Source organism: Leuciscus leuciscus, assembly GCF_965113295.1.
Source record: "Leuciscus leuciscus genome assembly, chromosome: 18".
Classification (NCBI taxonomy): Eukaryota; Metazoa; Chordata; class Actinopteri; order Cypriniformes; family Leuciscidae; genus Leuciscus; species Leuciscus leuciscus.
Genome location: NC_138742.1, coordinates 25,209,522 through 25,219,294, shown reverse-complemented (window position 1 = coordinate 25,219,294; position 9,773 = coordinate 25,209,522). Strand labels below are relative to the sequence as shown.

Sequence of the window (9,773 nt, the reverse complement as noted above, 5' to 3'; positions counted from 1 at the left end):
TAATTATAATACATTTACACGTTCGTGACTCGATTCGTCGAGACTGTTTTCCAAGATGGATCCTCTCTGTAAACGCGTAAACGCGTAATGTACTGTTTTTATAAAGTATCTTCTTATTAAACTGTCTGTACACTTACAAAGTTCTCAATGCTTCGGTTTGCATGCAGGGACCCTCATTATGCTACCGTGTTAGTGTGAGGCTATTTTGAGCCTTGTTAGTGGTATTAACTAGCGATTTACTTTTACTTACTCTGTGCCCCATATACTAGCGTTATAAGATAATCTGTTTTTTAAGATAAAACTCTTTACATTCGATTTTCATGAAAACGCATCCCAGGGAACGATCGACTGGTAACCATGTGTTAATTACCCCTAGGTTCATTTTTCACCGGAATTGTCCTTTAACCCCCAATTTCCACCGGCTGCGTTACGGCTCCGGCACGGCGACGGAGTCAATAGGTTTCCATTAAAGTCAATGAGTGTATTTCCACTGAATGCGGTACAGCTGCGTTCCGACTCCGGCAATCCGCAGCCCTCCGTAGCAGATACGCAGAGCTTCTATTTTTGCCGGATGCCGGAGCGCTCAGCAGCACTACAGGGCAGAGTACGCAGGACAGGAAGTCGAGTGACAAAACAGAACAGCCAGAAACAAAAAAAAAGATCCGTTTAATTTTCAAAATAAAATACACCGCGCTCATATTTCCCTACACTACACCTTGAAAACGTCATAATGGGCGGAGACAGGCTTGTTGAAGTTTTAACCCCGTTGACACGATGGATGAAGAAATGCTGATTATTGAGGTACAGAATAAACCCATCATCTACGACCCGTCACATCATTTTTATAAGGACAACATTAAAAAAGATGCAGCGTGGAAAACTATTGCAGAAGTGATTGGTTTGGTAGTTCTGTTTATAGAAACTACATATCGCGCGATCAGACCAGAATTCGCGAGATTACATGGGGCCTCGTGACGTCAGCTGTCAGTCATGACCGCAGCCGTTGCGCAACAAATCCGGACCTGGTGGGTATTGACGGACGACGGAACACGGAGCTGTCACGCAGCGGAGCCGTTCCGCAGCCGTTCCGCATCTGGTGGAAATTAGGGGTAAGCCTCTGATTTGAACGCTCTGTTTTAAGGGGCGTGTCTGCTGTGAGACTTCAGTCTAAACGCCCTCTGCTGTGATTGGCTGACATGTTTGCATATGAAATAGCTAGTATTACATGTGGAACTCTCTCTAAAACTTTTGAATTCTCATTCTATGACCGCTTTAAGTACTCTTTTTGAAAGTATGCTAAAGTGCACTTCTTTTTCAGATAGGTAAGTTGTCAAAAAACTTCTTTTTTTTTCTAGCCTAGAGTGTCTAGCACTAGCAGGACTGCCTGTGCATTTGTTGAGAGATTTTTAAAATAATATGATTGCTATGTTGTCTGGACACTTCCCTATGCTTATGTGTATGCAAGGCCTTCCTTGGCCATTGTCCCTCTGGCCCGGCTTTGATGAGTGCTCATGATATGAATGAATAAATACGTAAGAGGGCTAATGAAGTTTGAGCCCCTTGCTAGAAGCAAGGGGGTGGTGTTTAAGAGGTGGCAGGATAAAAGGGGGCGTAATCAGGCAGACTATGTTGTGTCAGGCAGCTTGGCAGACATGGAGAGGCAGACGGATAGAGCGAGGGAGAAAAGCAGCTTGATTTTGACACGGATTGCGGATGCGGAAAGTGGCTAAAGAACATCAGCATTACACGCGTACACAGGAGCCTAAGACAGGAGCCCTGCCACAGGTCAATGGGTTTAATCCACACACACACACACACACACTCACACACAGCCTGCCTGCCACACATTCTGATCTGGCCAAAGCTCTCAAGTACGCACACGTGCAATTCAAAATGGCCTGACCATTACCTGACAGCATTCAAATAACAAAAAACTGAACTGGTGTAAAGCCATGCAGAATTCATTGTATCTCTGAGAATATGCTAAACGAGCAAAAGTAACCACGCCTCCTGTGATTTACATTTGTCGGTAGGTGATTGAGACATGCCCGCGTTGGCGAATTCGACGCGCCGTTCTCACCGCTAGGGGGCGCGTGTCCCTCTCCAAGTGCTCGAGAACGCGCACTGTGGACAAAAGCGTGCAGCAACTGCTCACTCACTGACGCCTACACGCGCCTATACGCACAGACGCTTCCACATGCAAATTCAGCAGGAGCCACAGGAAAAATCATCACATGCCCTGTGAACTGGGCACTCGCAGCTCTAACAGACGAGTTTTAAAATGAGCAGTTCGTGTTTTAAAGAAATCAATGGGAGAAAAAATAAAATAAGGGGAAATTAGGAAAGACAATGGCCGCTCCTTTTACATATTTTAACATCATATATAATAAGTTGCTTGGGATAAAAGCGTCTGCTAAATGATTCAGTGTGTGTGTGTGTGTGTATATCTATCTATCTATCTATCTATATATATATATATATATATAGGCTATATATATATATATATATATATTAATTACACAAATTACAGTTTTATATTTACACGTCATGCATATATCAAATTGTATGAAATTAACGGGGATTCGTCGGATTATAACATTTATTTTTAATTACATTTAATTATTTTATTGTATGTTTATTTTAATCAAATTATTTTTGCTTTTATTGATTGATTTTGAGTATGCAAGGACGAAATCAAATTTAAATCCAGCATCCGTATTCCACCTGTCATATTAGTAGGATAAGCATCTTTGTAATAATAAAGTGGGCATGTTGCCCTTTGTATATTCATAATTGACCTGGAGGCTTCATGGCTGCATGAGTTCAGCTGGAGCTGTCCAGGGTTCGATGGTGAATGTGAGCGTTTATGTTGCCTCATTTCCTGTATTTGACTCTCAGTCGAGCGAGCGAGAGACACACACACACAGAGAGAGAGAGGGGGAGGTTGGTTCCTGATACCGAGACACGGAAAAGCAGGGGAGGGAGAATTACAGAAAAAGACGAGCGTGGAGAGAGGGAGACAGCGAGCAGGGGAATTACACTGACCGACACACGCGCGTCTCCCAGCTGACTGCTGACATTGTTGACGTGCACACTCTCTCAAACCTGTCACGAGCAAACACTGGAGCTCCAAAGCATCGACATCGCGCTCCCCCCAGAACTCATGGGTTAACAGGTATGCCTCTCTCACCTTTCCACACTATCTCTAACAGCTCTCCTGACCACCGCACAGGCTTCACTCTCAGTGCTTTTACAATCTTGACTTGTCATCTGGATGTATGGCAGCAGAGATATGAGCTCGCGCCTCAACACAGGTATCCAGGTAAGTTGAAGTTGTGAGTTTTCGCGAGGCCGGTGTGTTTGTTTTATTTCACGTCATTAAGTAGACTGCGTGACAGCAACCTGTTTGACGTCTCCAGGTGAGAACATGTTCATGACAGATGATGCACGCGCTGAGAACAGCTGTCAGATGTGCAGTCATTCATTCAGGATACTTTTATTGCAGTGATGGGAGACTTTCTTTTTGTCTCGATGCGCGGTGTTTCATATTTCACCATTGAGAACTTAATACTATTTATATTAGGCTACAACATTTGCCATAAGTTTTAATCCTAAAATCATGTCCTTTGGGGGGGTCAGTGCATGTGGTGTTGGTGGTATTTAAATGAAAAGCTCAGCTTTGGCAGGCAAGGGCTTAACCCCACTCTCCTCCCCTCATTTAACCTCCAAAAGGGGAATTTCTCCAGCTGGAAATTTCTGCTGCGTCAACACCCTAAACCTACTACCAGAAAAGGGAAGGGGATTTTTTTTTTTTTTTTTTTGGACACACTTTTCTATTATTTTATTTCCTGCATAATTAAACCCAAGGGCTCGTAGCCTAATACTTCCCTCAAGTTGAGGAGAGCGGAGTGTATTTGAGTCTTCACTGAGGAAAGCGTTAGGTGACATGAGCGCTGCTCTTCGGGTTATTGTCTCTTTTTTCCCCGTCTGCCCCCTTAAAGCTGGTCAGTTCCGTCTTCCTCCATTTTCTCTTCGCTGACGGGTTGGTTTTAAGGGGAGCGACCCCACTTGTTTGACTCGCCTACGGCGAAACATCAGCGGTTTTACAGATATACGTCAACAATGAATTCGAACGCGCGTCTAGGAATTGATAGATTCGAATCGAGCATTACGCGCAACAATGTATCGTTCAGCGCGTGTCAAAAGAATGTAGCACTCTGTATTGATTATTATGACGCTTGCTCGCGCCGTGTCGGCTCTTGTTCGCTACAGGTGCACCCGATTCTGATTGGTTTGTTGGAAATGTTTTATAACTGTATAGGCGAAAATGTCGTATTCGGACAATACATGTCAGGCTACTTAACGCATTTACGTGCGAAATTTATACGCTGATAAATAACATAACTATATAAGAACGTGAATAATTGTAAGCATCACGCTTTTTAAAGTTACATTCATATATTTATGGCATTGTGACTGTCTGCAGTGCAAAAAATGAGTCAGTTGAGCAGAAGATCTGGTTATGTACACAGAATGAAGCCAACATGACAACTTCCTTTGCAGATCATTTTTATAGGTCTAATTCACCTCTGACACCCGTGACCTGTATTTTAATTAAACAACGAGTTAATTAACATGACAATGGCATTATTTATCCTTAATGTCTAATGTAGATGTAAAGATTGTAATTGATGTTGTCTTGATGTTAGTGGCGTGTCGATTGTGTGTGTGTGTGTGTGTGTGTGTGTGTGTGTGTGTGTGTGACGGTGCTGTCAGGTACAGGCTGTCCACCCATCTCTCTCTCTCTCTCTCTCTCTCTCTCTCTCTCTCTCTCTCTCTCTCTCTCTCCTGGGATGGAAAACAGTCATTCAGGATAGCCTAGAATCATTTAATGACACCATGTGCTGGACTGACCGATCCAGGACAAGAGATCCGCATACAGTCTTTGTATCTGTTATATACTTTGATAGTTCCAAACTGTTATTAAGCACTAAAATGTGGTGCTTCCCTAGTCTTTTCTTTGCCACCTTCCTTTACTTGAGTATAACGTGTTTGATAGGTAGAGCGTGTTGCTAACAGCGCCAGGGGTTTGATTCACATTGAGTGCACGTTTATAAGTATGCTTTAAGTCACTAGATAAAAGCGTTCTTCGATATGTGCACACACTGTATTTGTGTGTTCTTTTAGCAAGAGCTCTCGTTCTAGAGGGCAGTGTTGCGGGTCAGGGTCGTGTCCAGGTGTTTTTGTTTAATGGAGAATCCGTATGTGTGTAACTGGGAGAACATTTTAGACAGGAGGGGGGATTTGGTCCACTATGCATATTGACTTCCTCACAGGTGTGGCTGTATTGTGTCAACAGAAAGCAGGGGAGGGGAACTGGTTCCTACTGCGTGGGGTAAAGGGAAGAGAGGGACTGAAATAAGAGTAAAGAGCAGCGTCGTGTTCTAGGAACTGTTTTAATGAAGCCGAAATATCATATCTGTCCACGTCCAGCACTTACTAAGCTGTTAATAGAATATTAAACACAAGTTAAACTCTATTGACGGCTTGCTGTACCACAGAGGATCATTCAACATAGGCTCAATGGAAAAATGCGCCTCTACCTACATTTTGGCAAAAGTCCAAAAACGTACCTACAATTCACTGGATTTTCCAGCTGAAATGAACACTAAAGGCAGTAGAACACCAACAACGTTTATTCCTTTTCACTAGGCTTGCTGTGGTAGTCAGTGTTACCGATGCTACATGGTGTTCGGCTGTACACCGATTTCATTACTTGCCCACCACAGCACCACCCCCACTGTGGTTTTTCTTAGTGACAGTGAATTCGAAAGCAGTTTCAATACCTAGCATATAGAAAGCGGCTCCCTGATGCCTGCAAATTATAGGCCTATACACAGGATACGCGTGATCGCGAATTCAAAAGTTAAAGTAAAAAGCAATCGCGCATTCAAAATCGTTTCGCCCAACCTTCAGCAAATGCGTTTTTAGCTCACGTTTGCTTTTGTTATCACTATCTTTTAGTTTTATGGTAAAGGTTTAGTGTAGAAAGTAAATTTTTTCAAACGTGAATAACCTTTGAGAGCCACTCAATTCCGAACTGCCGCGATACGTACAACAACCAATGTAATAAAACGTTGCCAGATTCACATTCCCCTCGCTGAACTTTTCACTTTGAAAGCCACGGAACATGTAAGAATCAATGTAAAACCATTTTGCAGAAATATCAGATTTTTCCAGAGAGCCTGGTTTGGTAATTATGCCTCAGTTCGTAAAAACAAACAAAACAGCAAATTGATGCCCCATAGACTTCCACTGTAAGTGCAACTCTGTCAACACAGTTTCTGTTCCGACTCTGCAAACTAAAGTTGACATTTTCTATGGAAATCGATAGCATAGATGCTTCTAAAAGTGCAGAACTTGTATTTAACCCTGAATGTTATTTTTACGTGCTGAATTATTCTTCATTTTAAATGAGGGTTTCCACCCCGCTGGCGTTTGTTTCGACTGTTTGTACTGTTATAATGTTTCAGCATACATGTTTAACATGTGTGTGGATGTGCAAGTGTATCTTGAGGGAGGTTCAGGCAGTTAGTTGAACAAGTAAGTGCAGTGCTGTGTTTATTCAGGGTGGTTGCGGTTGTTAATCTGAACATTTGCACAGAAAGACAAGATATGGGGGAGGAGGTGGCTGATGGTGCAGAGGGATGGAGAAACAGATAAAGAGGGGGTAGTTCAACTGGCCGTGTGTGTGTGTGTGAACGGTGGAGAAAGGGTGCTGATGTGGGGGGGCAGGGTATGGGGGTGCAAGCTGACACGACACACAGCTGAGTGTGTGTGTGTGTGTGGGTGGAGTGTGTGGAAGATGGCTGCTCTCCCCGGGCTGTGGGCTGTGTTGTGTGGGTAACAGGTTAGAAATCATGAACCTGCAACAACACTGGGGACCGGCTTCTCCCCCTCACTTTAAGACCACACAAAGCCTGACATTATATTTATCAGCTTAGAAACACACTCATGAATACTGTGCATTAAACATCTGTACGGTACGTGTCTTGTTTAATGCATCCTTTTTGATTCGCATCAATATTTAAAGCTAAACACAAACATGACTGTTCAGCAGACAATTGTTGCGTTTTGAATTTTTTATTTAATTTTTACACCCTCACACCATATGCGTTATCAATAGGGATGTGTGCCACAACTAATTAACGTGAAACTGGAATCTTGTAACCGACTAGTTTAACAAAGACAGTCTGTATCAAACAGTCAAATCCCAAACTGAGACAATATAGACATTTATTAAAATCAATGAATCTAGGCAGTATGCAAATTAAATAGCCTATTATACAATTCCTCAAAACAAAAAAGTAGATTTCACATCTGGGTTTGAACGTGTACCTGTACACATGACAGGCGGAAAAAACGCAAGAAAACCTTGATGTGTACCAGCAGCTGTACATTTAAGGATATTCTGTTTGTTTTCGTCAATTGAGTTTCATTCATAATGTTTTCCTTTTAAACCAGTATAAAATTTCATACAAATATGAACAAAACATTTACGTTTTTTTCGAAGTCAAAAATTCTCCTTCACCGTGCTTATCTTCCGAGTGGACATTTAAACTAGATTGTGGAAGTTCTTTTGTGTGAGTGGGGATGCATACAGGTGCGCTTTGCTCCCTAGAGCATGTGCGTTTGTTTGTTTGTGTGTGTGTGTGTGTGTGTGTGTGTGTGTGTGTGTGTGTGTGTGTGTGTGTGTGTGTGTGTGTGTGTGGAGTGACAGCTGTGCTCATCAGCCACTTAGATGTGTTCATCCCCCTAGATTAGGCACTCGTTGTGTGGGTTAAACCGGAGCCGACCTCCCTGGAACCGCCCCACAAAGACCTGTGTCCTCAGGTGCCTTGTGAATATTTCAGAGGGGGCTCTCAGGCTGTGTGGAAAGCCCTGGGGGAGGAACCGAATGAAGAAGAAAAAAAGCCCCTGGAAATGAGATAGCATACACTGGGCAAGAGCTTAGGCAGCAGTGGGCTTTACACTCCCAGGGTGAAAAAGAGGATGTGGTCATGAGGTTTTTGTTTCTGTTTTTTCCTCTTCTATTTCTCCTTATGCCTGTCCACCTTGCGCTGTTCGGTAATATCTTCTGTAATTCTCTCTCTCATTATCAGTCTGGTTGTGTGTACGGGGTGAGATTTGGTCCAGCTTAGTGGGTCTTAAATCGTCACATAATCTAGTGCTGCTTTTGGGTTTGAAAAGTAAACACACACACAAACTCGCTGACAACACACCCACCCATGTCGCGCTCAGTCGTTTCTGGCTTACATTCTGACCACACGTGGTCTTAAATACAGGATGTTTACACACAGGGAGGTATGCTAACCCTCACCAGTTAAAACCATACTTGTCTTCATCCTCTTCAGCTCTTTTAACGTGGTGATTAGGGATTTAGAGTAAGTAGACTTTATCTAATGTACATCCCTGCTGAGCTTCATATGCGAGTATTGAATGAAGTAAATATGAAACCTACTGGCATGTATTTGTGACGCTTTCTAACTTTTCCCCAGCAGTAATGTCACACGTTTGAGTTTTGAGGACAGTGTGACATCACATGCCATAGACATCCAAAACACAAAGTATTATGATAAGGGTTGCTTACCAAAACTAACCGAAGACTAGTCCAAAGACCTATTAATCTAGCTTGTAAGGCGTAACTAAAAGTATGGGTAACACTTAATTGTACAGTGCCCTTGTTACAAATGTTACATGTACTTACTGCAGTGATAACAGTAAATTATGCATAATTACATGCCACTAATCCTAATGTAGTAAGTACATGTTGTTAATTAATATTACTCAGTACTCAAATGTATAATTACACTGTAAAAAATAAAGTGTGACCAAAATATGTAATTCCCATACCTAAAATGCTAATATTTTAGTCACTGTTATGCTATTTTAGCTTCGACATTGTATAGTATTAATCATAAACATAGTCTGTTTTCATTATTGACTTAATAAGTGGATTGAATGGTTAACTATTCAAAAATAAACAATTTTTAGTTTTAAAAATACTTCTTCTTGCTCCTTGTCATCCATTTCTGCACACTCCTACAGTCATCTAGCACAGTTTTATAATTAGAAGACTATGAATCGGTTGAGTAAAATGTTTCAATACAAGCATTTCTGTCAAATACAATAAATGTAATATGTCAAACTGTGAAAAAAACAGAAGTAATTCCATGGGAACTGCAGTCATTGCAACCCTTACTATAATAAAAGTTTACTGTTTATATTCATATTACACACATACAGTATAATGTCGAAGTGCCGTATTCATTTCTCCCAATGGAATATGCAATCTGTTTTTTTATTGTAAAACTCACTATCGGGGAACAGTCAGGGTATTTAACATATGACAGGGTTAAAGTTACAGTTTTACACTTTAAACTAGTTAGTTTTGCACTGATGTGTAGTAGTTTTGGTTTTGTTGAGCCTTTAAATGTCTCATGGTATGCTCGTAATATACAGTCCAATAGATGTTGATGAATTCTCATGAAAGGATCATAATTACTGTTATCCCCAAATTAGATTTAAGGGATTTTAACAAACTCTTTAACCTAAAAATATTAAGGGCCAGATTAACTAACAACTTGCGTTAGCACAAACCCTCTTTTGGCGTTAAAAAATTACTGTCGGGATTTACCAAAGAAACGCAGTCAAAAAATAAGCGCTGAAAAGGCATGGACAGGGTTATTTTTGTGGCTGACCTTGTTGCATAT

General features: G+C 41.6%; 1 protein-coding gene across 3 annotated transcripts in view; it reads left to right on the top strand.

Annotated features, from left to right (window-relative positions):
- Window positions 1-2,890: 2,890 nt before the first annotated feature.
- zbtb46 (zinc finger and BTB domain containing 46) overlaps window positions 2,891-9,773 on the top strand; it is a 76,424-nt gene continuing 69,541 nt past the window's right edge. The window contains exon 1 of one of the 3 annotated variants that reach the window (XM_082145106.1): window positions 2,891-3,175. The gene's annotated coding sequence lies outside the window, so the exon portion shown is untranslated. The other 2 variants (XM_082145105.1, XM_082145104.1) reach the window with 2 other exon arrangements.